Raw genomic sequence first — 13,467 nt, 5'->3', positions numbered from 1 at the left:
CTTATGCATGCATAAGCTTCTTATCGCTCTTTGTATATTGATGTCTACAAGAAACAGTGATAATTAGCAATATTCAACGTACAAAGAGATAAATCCGATGAGCTTTTTACATGTACAAAATGTTTGTAAAGTAAACACGGTACAAACGGAATTTATGTAACAACAATAGGGAAAAAGTGTTTTCGCTTGGGATCGCATAAATCACGGTTTTTACGATTGCCTGCAATGCTATATACCCAACCAATTAACCTGAATAAGCTACGTCGAATAACGTATCAAATCTGGCCTGAAAACAAACTTTTGTGCCGTTTTTTGAATAAAAAACTATTTTCATTTTATTTTGAACGAAAGCATGATAAAATTGAAATAAATCTTAATTATTGCAAGCAGCAAGAATTTATGGCGTCACGCATTTAGTTTTTCAGTAAATTCTCTCTCTCTCTCTCTCTCTCTCTCTCTCTCTCTCTCTCTCTCTCTTTCTATCAGTTAAATGATGAAAAAAACTTTTGAAAGCATGCGGTGAACGAAAAGTGCGAAATTCGCACGTTGTCTTTCCATCTCAATGGTTTTTCGATAGAATTCCACGTTTTGTGGGACATACACAGCATGCGCAGCACTAGCGATAATATCATGCTGAACTGGTTTTGGCATCGAGACGGTAATTTCTTTGCCCATCCTTCAAAATTTGCATGAATTATGCGAAAACACGAATTTCGCCAGCTCCTTATGGTTGCTGAAACCAATTAACATCTTCTTGCGCCCAGTTGCTCGTTGAAATGATACCATAATACGAATAAATTTTCCTCCAGCCACCTGAGCTCACATTTTTCTCTTCTATACATCTTCTTTGAGCTTATTCACGCACGATATCAAAAAAAAAAAAAACGAAATCATTTCCATAGTTGTTAACTTTTCCAAGCTTCTGATGTGGTGGGACTATCATGGAATAATATTTTAATTTATATATTATACATACACATATATTTCAAATGATTGACCGTGTCTTAAAATTTCTGCCACAATAATCTTTTGAATAAAAATGGATCACACGTAATTAGACGAGATGAAAAGAAATACATCCGCACTTTTGTACAGCTTACATTACATTGATGGTTAATATACTGACTACAAATACATTCATATTCTTTGTCGAAATCGCCAAATATCAAAAAATTGCCTTTAAACGCTTTTTAAATGTTTTCCACAGAAAGTAAACACATAGTAAAAGAAACTATGCGTCAATCATAATAACATAGCAAAGTTTTTGCTTAAGTTATACATTAACTTTGCTATTTTCCATTGACAAAAATACACAAATTCTGTTGTTTTTGTTTTTTCATCCTTTCGGTAGTGAAAATAAACACATTCGTATGCATAATGAAACAAAAATATTGAGAAAATTTATGTGGGAAAAAATGGTGATACCAAGCTCGTGCCTAACTTTTTAATAAAATTGTTCGATTTCTTCGAAGCAAAAAGTTGTATAAGAGGAAGTTGTTACATTGCCGCTGGTTGCAAATGCAACAACATCTCCCCCATAGACGAAATGCGAGACAATAAACTATGTGCAACTATGTGGCACATTTTGGTCATTGTGTGTGTTCACTTATCCGAAAATGTCGAAAGAACCGTGAAAAGGGGGACGCGATACGAGTGAAAATAAAGCACATAGCTCATTCATTTTCATACTTTAAATTGCAAAATTATAAATGCAGCAAGTGCAACCGACCGACACACTCTCATACTCGTGATGGCGCAGAGTATCGCTGTACATAGAACGTTATTTGAGTGCACCAGTAAGTTTTTTTTATTATTAAAATTTCGTACAGTGTTTGAAACAGCATGCTCTTCTTCATTTTGAAATAATTTTCCCACTGACTTCACCCATGCAAAGTGACAAAAATTAAATAATCACGCACAACTATTTACATACTCAAGACTTAACGCTGCACTTATCACCCAAATATTACCAATTCATATGAACGGGCACTGTAGGTTGTAACGAAGCGAGTAAGTGGAAAACAAAGACCTTTAAAAAAACTTTAATGTGAAAAAATGTCCAAATAGATAATATGTAACAGTATATTTTGAACTGTACTGCATAAATCAAAGAGTCTATATCGAAATATTCACAGTGAATGGAAAATTAAAATTTTTGCAAAATTAAAATAAAATTCTTTGAATGAAATAAAGTGTTAAAATTTGCTAGCAGACTAAATGATTCAATCTTCCAAACATTATTGCTACGAAACTTCAACTATACATTCACTATAAATATTAGTTTTCGAAACATATGAAGCAATGATATTTCGGTGAAATGTAGTACATGTATAACCAACATATGAATGCGTCAACATGAAAACAAGTGTTTTACCGAATAAGACTTAGAAGAAAGCTATAAAAATCTGTGTCGTAAAGTGAAATGGAGCCATAGCTTAAGCTTAGTGTATTTAAACATAGACCACAAAGTATAGAATATAAATAGATCCTTTCTTTGACCTAATACAAAGCATTAGATTTCCCCATGGATTTCAAACCAAATGGTCAGAAAAGTAAGATTCTCGACAAACTTGAACAAAATACACAGCCACACAAAATTCTAGCCAAGAGAAGAAAAAATTCATTTTCAATCTAAAAGTCTTAATATTATAGTGTGCATGAATATAGCTGTTATATCTAACAAAATGTATTAAAGGTATTCTTTTTTTGTAACATTGGAATATAGCGTGTGGTATAACGGACAGTTAACGAAACCCTCATATGATTTGTGTGATGAGATTACATGTAAGTTGCGTCGATAAAAACGCAGATAGCATTTATGGACCGAACGTTTTGTGATTCCAAATGCTATTCCTTTTTCCTCAAACCAATGGAAATAATGATTTCTGGATGTGGAATTCTACATAAAACGAATAGTAAAAACTTGAGAATGAAAATGTAAAATAAAAAGACGTGTGAAAAATATAGTTGCTTTTCACTAGATACGTCATCTTTCGTTGTTTATATCCATTGAACATTAAAATGCCTCATTTTATCACCGCCAAACGACGTTTACTACCAATTCTCCTAATTGATTGAAGTTAAAATCGAGTTCAATGTGTGCGTCCCAGCGTGTCATCGGTACTTTATCAAATAGTTAATACAATATAGTTTACTAGCTATTTAATTTTATACTGATCGCCGTGTAATGTTTTCTTGCTTACACCATAACTATGACCGCATGCATTTACCATACGTGCACCAAACCACACCGAATAACACAAAAAACGGAGAATCATGGTCGTCGTCGTGGTGATACGCTATTCGCTATATATTCGTCGCATACTATCTATATCTCTATTATGTGGTAGGTTAAGCAAAATGGTTTTACCCAGTAGACAGTAGTAATGTAATAGTTTTACATTTTTCCTCGTTTTTCCATTGGTGTTGGCTACATGCACAGTGGAATTTACTATGACTCTACTTGCATTTAAAATATACATCTCTCAATTGATGTAGCATCCCATGAAACGATTCGGAATGTGTGCGGATATCTATTGTATTTATTTCTTAATTCATTTTCAAAAAAAGAATGCTCAGTGTTTGGTTGGACAATTTATTTCAAATATGTGCTCCAAAATGCATGGTTGTTCAACACAGTTGAGAAGAGAAAATTTCGAAAATTAAATGCAAAGCAGTGAAATTGCTCACTGGCCAAAACTAATTAATTTTCCAATGTGCGGTCATTAGTACTCCTCATAGTGATCCACCGCCTTATGATGCTTAAAACTTAAACCTTAAATGAGAAAATTCAGATGAAAGTTGTAACTTGATTGGAAATGATTTCCCCCCATTTGTCGTGACTTTTAAATAAAATCTGAGCAAAAAAAGCATCAAGTTCCTCAAGCAAGTGCATGCTTTGAATGTTTTATAAATTATTGCACTATAAATGAATTTCAACCGACTTAAGATGAATTGGATGAGGTGGTCACATCATACTTATGTCGAGATTTTTCTTTCAAAATTTCAATACCGCGTATCTATTTTTTATTCGAACATTGGAACGTTCAAACAGGTTTTTTTTCATTACTACCTTGAACGAAGCACTTGTTGGAAAAAAGCATTTGTTTTTCCGTTTGCTTTCAAAATCACATGATGTATAATAAAGCGTTAGCAGCACAATGTGGATACGTGTAAGCCCAAACACAATGAATCAACATGAATTTAACAAACTCGAGACAAGAAATAGTGTCTGTATTATATTTATATACATTGGTCGGCTGAATGGAATATTCCATGAAGTCATGCGCATGAAATCAGCGAAATATTTTGAAATATTTCCATGGAGTCGGTACGAAATTGATGTGGTGTTCCCCTTCGCTGGAATTACAAATTTCATTGAACATTATCCGCAATGAAAAGATTTCATAGAAACAAGGAATTCAAAAAGTACGGCGAATTCGTGTTCGTTGGAAAAGTGAATGCGCACAGGAAAGAATTTCGTTTCGATTATGTGTCAGCGGAGCACACAGCATATGGATAGAGGCGAAAACCAAAAAAACAAGACAAACATTGCGAATTCCATCCAGCATTCATGATCACATGCAGATTGAGTGTTGTGCACTTTTGCTCTAAATTCACACAGTAGTGATTCGGTTGATGTCAATGCGGCCAAACCTCATGTTCATACACGCTCCCAATTGTTTTAACAGTTCGAAAGCATTTTCCCGATACCATGTTATTCTCGTTATATCTGTTGAATTAAATCAAAACTGTAGTAATCAAGATTCAATCCCTTACATGTGCGATTGAATTGAGATCTAAGTGAAAATCGTAGGCAAGAAACATTATTTTTCAAATAAAAAAAAAACTGAAAAGAATTTCTTTTGAATCGTGAATCTATTCGTGTTGATATTTTAAATTGAAACTTTCAGTGACATTTTTTCCGTAAGAATCCCAGTTAATTGGGATTGCAAAACAGTTGTATTGTGAAGAGAACTGAAGAAAAAGAGAAAAAAGTGCGATTATGCAAAATCGTAAAAAAATACATCGAGGTGTTTAATTGGATATTGTGTAAAAGAATTGATGACAAAATGCAATGTAGATCGATTTTTAAGTGAAAAAAAGTTACGAATAATAACAAAAGCTGATAGCAAATACAAAGAATAAAACAGATTTTTTTGAAGAGAGAAATCGATTTTCAGTTGGCACATTCATTATTTCACATTGTTAAATATATATTGAAGCCGGGCGCATCAATTTTGTTGGAAAATATTGCACACATTTAAATCGATAGTGTGAATAAAGAACAAAACATAAAAATACTGGATGATGAAACAATAGATTGTAAAGTACGTATACATAAAAGTTATCAATTAAGCTGATGGTTCATGTAATTTTGATCAATCATTCGTGAACTTAGTTTCTTGTTAGTTACGATCGCATTTGTTTTGACACATTGTTTTAAATTCCCGCCCATGAGTACAAACTAAAGTTGAATGATTAAGTGTGCAAAATATAACTAACTGTATTAGAGTGTCCCAAAGGTGCTGAAGTTGAAAGTTTTGGTTTAATGAATCCTATCTCTATTCTACTTGGCATTCATTTTTATTAGCTTCAAATAAATCCTTTCGAAAATATTATTTCTTCAAATTAAATCATTTTATTTTTTATCATTAAAATACGAAACTACTGATGCTTCAACTTGTACAAATAAAATCCATGAATTTGTTGGACTAAGTGTTTTTAATTTTTACAACAGTGTTGGTTGTTTATCTGTTGTAAACAGATAACAATGTTACTTTTTTTTTGCAAATACCCAAATCGAACGACAGAACATGATTTCTCTTATTCCGTTTTTGTATTGGATAAAACAACGAGAAAAGATTCAACCATTTTTTTGGGTGGCAAAAATACTCAAATTTGAGCATGCACACTCGTGTTTACTTCGTAAAATTAAATTCCCTTTTCCGTTATGCCAATCAATGTGATTCAAAAACAGATGTTTATAAGATTTATACACTTCACAAATACCAGCTTAATACTGTATAAGAAGCATCTCATTATGATCAAATTATTAATATGCTGCTCACCATACCAAATCGTAATTTCTTTTGACAGATTTTTTTGTCATTGTTTCTCTGAGCGCTTGTCATCATCAAAATCGCTTCTTATTATATACTTTTTTCTTGTTTTGACATTAATATGTTTCCCCAATTCCGTTGAAAGATATTACAAAGCACATAGTCTAATGGAAATGAACTTTCTTTTAAATCTGAAAACATATCGCTCAATAATAAAAAAAAAAACATAAAAACTACCCATGACTTCATTTTTGTATTCTCTGCCATTTTGTCTATTTGTAAATAAAAATAAATTGAAATAAAATTGAATTACTTTGAGAAATATATGCATGCGTTGTGAAAGTGCTTTATTTTTCTGCTCTATTCTATCATTTGTTTCGGAGTTCATAAAAACGCTTGGGAATACAATTTCGAGTACAAGCAAAAGCGAACAAAAATGTATAAAATTGATGCGGAATATGCAAAAGAAACAATTAATTTTGTTCCACTGTCAGTTGTAAGCATGTGATTACAACAATAACACATGTTTCTTTCAGATTTACTATTTTTAAGACGATTTTTTTCTTCGCCTCAACCTTTATAACCAGCTCAGCTTTTGCTTATACTTCAGGAGTTATTCTGATGCATTCAATATGTCTTTATTTCTATTTTCTACGGTTGTTCACACTGATCGTGTCATATTGCTGAGTTGAGCCAGCATTTCGTCGATGAATAATACAAATCAAATAACAAATGTATTTATATTGAATACGTGTGAAATGATGTTACTCACATCACATTCTTCATCGAATAACTTATTATTTCCCTTTTTCTTTCAATTGCCACTTGGAATTCATTTTTTTCTAACACGCTTTGTCAGCTGATGCTAAATTCTTTTATTTAATCAGACCGTACCCTTTTCCACTGACGAGAGAAAAGAAACTGACATAAAACGAACTTAATATTTTCTTGTGTCGTGTGTGTGTGCTAAAAGCGTAGAATTTTTGAAACAGCTATTACACCGTGAAATCAATACATATAAGCAAAATGTTGTTTAATGGACTTGTCAACGATATTATACTTAATGCGTTTGACTGTTTATTAATTATAAAAGCAATTATATGATACTTGCTTTTTTTATTGAAATTGTAATTCTATTAACGCAACACTTGGTTCATTTATTGGATAAAATGTTGAATTTATTGCCAGATGAAAGCAAACTCATACGCCCAGGGTTCAACGGCAACGCAAGGGCCGCAAGGGCAATCTTTGTAAGATTTATGAGTTGTGTTGAATTATTTTTTTGTCGAGCATAAGATATGTACTTAATTTCAACGAAATGAAAAAAGAGTCTGCGAGTTCAAGTGGCTAAATAGAGCAAAAACATAATTTACTTGGCAAGTTGAACTTGCTACATTATGCGAATTAATCAAATCATCTAACGAAATTTGAACATATATAAGATACACTTACGCACGACTCACATTATGTATTACAGAACATCCGCTCCGAACAATTTTGAACAACAGCCATAAAATCAAACGCTGTTAGAGCAAGGCATTTAATATATCCATTTAATTTGTGTAAGGAAATATTTCGTCGAAAAATAAATATAAGGCCAAGCGAAAAAAATGAGCCTTTAGCTTTCTTCATTTAACTAAGTTATCAAAATTCATTTCAACAAAGCAAATTTAGGCGTCAAAATATGCTAGTCTGATCGTTAAATATTATTAATTTATTCAAAATATTTCTCATTCCCTTTTTCGTTTGACGCTGTCTATTTTGAGTCAAATATAAAACAGAGTCATCTTTTTCAGTTCACAAATATGCGGACTGGTGTGAAAATAAACTCTGGGCAAGCACTGGTTAAATTGCAACCATATGGAACTATTATAATATTATTATTATGCGCTTAGAGCTATCAAATATTTTATTAGAAAATATTTGGATATTTGACACAAATGAACGTTGGCGACGCAGTTATATCCATCAAATCCATTTCAACACAATTCATTTTCAAGCACATGTTGTTTTATAAGCGGATAGTTTCGCATCGCCAAAATTTAAACTACTTTTTATAGTATTTATCTCGATAAATGTTTCAAGAAGCTAGAAATTTATTCGCAATATTAAATAATCAAAATGAAAGAATCATTTTTTGTATTTTGAATGCTTATTTCTTTTAGTAAACATAACACATAAGTTTTCTTTGAAACGATTTTGCAAAAACTTTGTAAAATTCACTTTGATTGATGAACAGTTTAATTAGTAAGATCGGCCAATTAAGGCAATGTTGATTTTTCCTGTTTTTTCTACAAAAAACATTCTAACGAATTGACTTAAATAAGAAATGAAAAATACTTTTCAGCCTCTTTGCCATCGTTAAAAGCTTACGGAATCTTTTGCAATGATCAATATCGAAACTTGCGCGTTTTGCACTCAAGTCAAATTAGTCAAATCAGGCGTTCTGCCACTGAAATTTGCAACGCGTGTCTATTTTTCATTGAAGCTAACTAGAATTACAAGCTGCATATTTTTTTATTCGGTTGACGTCTGAACACCCATACATAAAAAAAAATCCGTCGAGATTCGTCGGAAATCTCGAATAAAATTCATTATCATCACCATGATAATACTGCTGCTTCGTCAAATCCTGAACGGAAGAAGAAAATGAGCAATGTGAAAAATGAAGAAGTAAAAAATGAATTTGCAAAGAAAAAAAGTGACTAAAAAATACGAAAAAAAATAAGAACAATTTGCGTTTAATGAGCACACAGCTTGAGGTGACGGCCAACGCTATCCACATCAGCTCCAATGTCACGGCAACTTTTTAACTTTTTTTTTGTGCGTTTCTTCGCTAATATTTGCCGTTGGTTCAACTTCATTTCGTTTTATTTTCAAGTATGATTTGTTTTAATTATTTTGTTCGTCAATTTAAATACATACATTACATATCTGTATAATATTACAATGTGAAAAAATCTTACTTTTAACGTTTGCAACATTTCATTTTGCAGGATAGGTCAAAACGTGTTGAATGAAACATTTCATCACATTTTATTGCCATACATTTTATATTTATCAATCATAGCACACAAAAATTATATCATATTCAAAAGAAAGCCCACAAATTACTGTATTTGTGTGGAATATCCACCGAAAAAAGTTCAAAAATGACATTATTTTCATGTGTAAACCGAGTTGATTCTTTGTACTGATTTTATCATTTTCAGGTGTACATATGCACACCCAAACAAACACGCATGTATCTCTTTGAAATTCAATTCTTGTTCAACGGGTTCATAATTTTACCGTTGAACACATTCCATTGCCATTGAGTCAAACCACTAAAAATGTGAATTATTTACATGACATGGGCTATTTAAGTTAGCCCAAGCATTGCGGTCGTTAAGCGCACTTTTCACGTTTGATGTGGTGTGATACCGTTGTATATATTCTTGATTCGGCCAATATCTATGCGTTGGGTAACGTACAGGCATACATGTATATTTATTTTGTGGTTGTTATCGGTTTTTGGTATTTTCGTAAATACCAAAGCAGACTCAACTCTCCTCTCCGGCAACAAAATATTTTGCAACGATTTCAAAGTGTGACATGAATTACGGTAATTCATATAACAGCAACAAATTAATGACGCTCCATTTATCATACGATAATTGTAATGGTCAGTATATTTGAAGCCACATTTTAAAGCTATGTTGATGCAAACATAATCAAAAATCTCTATTACATTTTTTCAAAGGGTTCTTTTTATCATATGTGTGTTAGATAATATAGATAAGACATTTGAGATCAAATTTTGACTTATACTTCTCGTGGGAATGGGTTGCATGATTATGGAATAGGAACATTTTTATCGCTTGATGTTTGTGCAACCCAAATTTGGTTATTGTCAAATGAGGTTTAGATTTTATTAGATTCTACATATTTTCATAATTGATAAGAAAACGCCAGAATATTACCATTTTCAAGTTCTTCAAGTTGAAATGAATTCAATGGAAAATCATCTTCAAGTAATTGTGATATAAATTACAAAACCCCTAATTACTTTACCACCAGTACTGCATCAAACTTAATTACATTCCGAATATTTATGAGATTCCATTTTTATATTCAAACTTATATTTGGAGTGTAAAGTTTCAGTTTCCTTTTTGACCTTCTTTGATACTGTTTTTTTTTTTTGCAATATTTGTAAAATTGTGATCCAAATCATTTTCCAAAAACTTTATGTTTCCCACTGATAGGCACAGAGAAATGGATTTCGGTATATCGTTTTTTCTACATTACTTGGTGTCACCGCTTGCGTATCATTTTCGTTGGTAATTTATCATCTTTCATGATACTTCGAATTCACTTAATCATCGTTATCAAAACTGTAGACGTTTGCATATCGTGACTAAATAACGGTGAAAACTTGAAGGTAAAGAGGGTGCCGATTTCCCACAAAAAATGTTGTTCGCCGCCTCTTTATTATATGTATGTTAAAGACAAAGTTTAAAATTTATTCAAACACCAAGAATCAAAAAGAGAAAAACAATTTTCTGCGGTTCCAAATATGCTCCTATCAATAACATTCACATAGATACCGAGGGGGTACAGCAGAGCTGGGCACGAACATCAATGTCCGACTGTGATCTGTCGTTCGTGTGCGTTTTTTTCCTTTTTTGTGATCGGTCGTACGTTCGTTGAAGTTATTAATGGTCGGTCGGTCGTTCGTAAAAATTGAAATGTTCGTTGTGTGCGTTTATTTATTTAAATATTTTTTTCTTTAAATTTGTCCAATTATAAATTATTTAACAAACCTGATTTTACAATTTTGCTTCGAACATCCGGACGTCCGGGCGTGTTCGGTGTTCGATCGCACATACGAACGAACACAACGAACATTTCAATTTTTACGAACGACCGACCGATCATTAATGATTTCAACGAACGAACGACCGACCACAAAAACATATTTTTTCAATGTACGAACGAACGACCGACTGTTCGTGCCCAGCTCTGGGGTACAGCAAATAAATTCAACAAGTCTCATGTTGAAGCACATTATAATCATCATTATTAGTTACCAAAATGTCTGATTTCACGAACATTTACAAAACTATTGCTAAGAGGGAGTTTTTTGAGTGAAAAAAAAAAAAATATTTGTCATATTTTAATGTTCTGATTTCCGATGTATATTTAAAGAATTTTATTATAGTACCTACGCTATGTCATGTTAGAAGACAAGGTGCTTTGATATGTGAGAAGATTGATAGAATGAAAAGAAGTAAAGAGCACACACTGCTTATACTTGCCAATTCAAAGGTAGCAAAATTCAAATATAATATTTACTTTTGTTTGATACAAAAAGGAGAAATTTGCTTTTGTGTTGTTGGACTCGTTATGTTGCTGATATTCTCTTGTTTGAAAAGTGGGAAGCCAAACAAAACTTTTTTGTTATCGTGCTACTATTCTTTTACGTTAAAATTCACTTCTATTGTTGTCACCACTGTGTGTAGACCTTAGTACATACTATCTACTACACTCACACATTCGATTTGCGTACGTAAAGAGCAAATATGTGTTCCGATCTAACATTCTCTCCTCACACACAACACATATACACATTCAAATGCCGCAATGTCATTTCCAAATCCATACGTTAATGTATTTTAAATGGAGATAAAGTCAAACAACTTTTTGTTTCGTTTGAGTTTTGAATTAATTAAAAATGTCACTGATTAAAAAAGAAAATATCAGAAAAAACCTCGAACAAACTTTTTATCTGGAATATGAGTCATATATGACACATACAATGATGTCAGTTTGAACCACGGCACACCAACACAATTGTTCATAATGGTTGTCAAAAACGATTTTGTCTCTTTGTCGCTATCGGTGAAAGTTCTATTGCCTTTTAAAATATATTCAACAAGCATATTATACGAATCGATGCAACTGAAATTTTAACCAATGTTAAAGGGGCTATTTAAATTACCTGTTGTAATATAAGAACTGAGCTAATATTTGAGGAAATATACAATGGATATACATTGGTATCGCAAATGGAGAATCATTCGAATGTTATGAGTTGAAATTTGAATAAATCGATCTTTGGAGACAATATGATTTTTATTAAATTCAGACAACTTTCAACAAAACAGAATATGTCGGTCAGAAACTCTAGACAAGAAAAAAAAAAGATTGTATACACAACATTCCAATATATGAAATGTCAATCTCAGATAGATCTTGGAACAATGCTTATAGCACTCAGTCAATGTTCAAACTCCATATTTCCTATCATTTGTATTTATATTAAGTTGTTGATGGTTCAAATCACTCGCTCTCACAGTTCACATTGGCATGAGCTGTTTGTAAGGGTATTCAATGTAAAGCATTCATAGCGATGGTAAATAATGTGAAATACAGATAGTCTAAACACTCTCTCTGGTGCAAGTTGAGTGTATGTGAAATAGTACCACTATATGCATGACGATTTTGAGCAGAAATATCGGATGATGATTTTACTATGGCTGCTGCTAACTGAATCAGCACTGAATAACAGCATAACAGATAATTATTTGGGTTTTCGAGTGTTTCATACTGTTATTATGGTGAATAAGCGAGGAAAAGGGATAGAACGTTCAGTGAAACTGTGCTTTCAAGTGGTATCGAGACCGAAAAACGACTAAACCTACAGTATGGTGTTGAAGGTGTGGTATATATGCTTGAGTTTGTGCATGTTACGATTGAAGAGTCATGTATAAATGGCTTTTGCTTTTGGCACTAACCAATCCCAACTAATGTATGAACACGCTAAATTATATAGAGTAAAAGAGAAAGAGAGAGAGAGAGTATTGTCATGCCGCACACATCCACACACACACAAAATACAAAATGATAAGAAGACAATAGCGCAAAAAGCCAGAAGTGTGTTAAGAGTGCAGCAGGGAAAGAGAGTGAATATGACAGCTCCAACACAGCCATAATCATACAACAAGCGGCGATTTTAAAAGCTTATTAAAGAATAGTTTATCATCACATGGCTTGTAATAGATGCCAGAATTTACATGCAGATATTGTGTGTATGCACGCGCGCGCTCGTCCGCTCACTCACTCTTCTGCTCATCGAATTATAATACTACATCACTTTTTTTTCTTGTATATGCTGGATTTTGCATTGCTTCTTCGTTTAACTTGCAGAGATGCATTAAATTCGGTAACGAGCAGCTGTTTGTGATATTTATGTCCTCTGGATAATCGATTTCCGGCATAGTGCAAGACAACCAGTTTTTGTGTTCACCATGTGAAAAGATTTCCCCAAATAAAATAAATTTCATATAATATTCACATGCGGAATTTTTGCGCTCCGATTCCGCTCGATGCATTAAACACATAAATATTCACTATCTTGTAAAC

At 32.6% G+C, this 13,467-nt stretch overlaps 1 protein-coding gene across 3 annotated transcripts in view; it reads left to right on the top strand.

Moving 5' to 3' along the window:
* Window positions 1-4,867: 4,867 nt before the first annotated feature.
* Window positions 4,868-13,467, top strand: part of LOC116340844 (neural-cadherin) — a 156,053-nt gene continuing 147,453 nt past the window's right edge. For all 3 annotated transcript variants that reach the window (XM_031767552.1, XM_031767551.1, XM_031767550.1), the window contains exon 1: window positions 4,868-5,330. The gene's annotated coding sequence lies outside the window, so the exon portion shown is untranslated. The remainder of the gene's footprint in view (window positions 5,331-13,467) is intronic.

Source organism: Contarinia nasturtii, unplaced genomic scaffold, assembly GCF_009176525.2.
Source record: "Contarinia nasturtii isolate CC-2019 unplaced genomic scaffold, AAFC_CNas_1.1 Cnas_scaffold_695, whole genome shotgun sequence".
Taxonomy (NCBI): domain Eukaryota; kingdom Metazoa; phylum Arthropoda; class Insecta; order Diptera; family Cecidomyiidae; genus Contarinia; species Contarinia nasturtii.
This window is presented reverse-complemented; position numbering and strand designations above follow the sequence as displayed.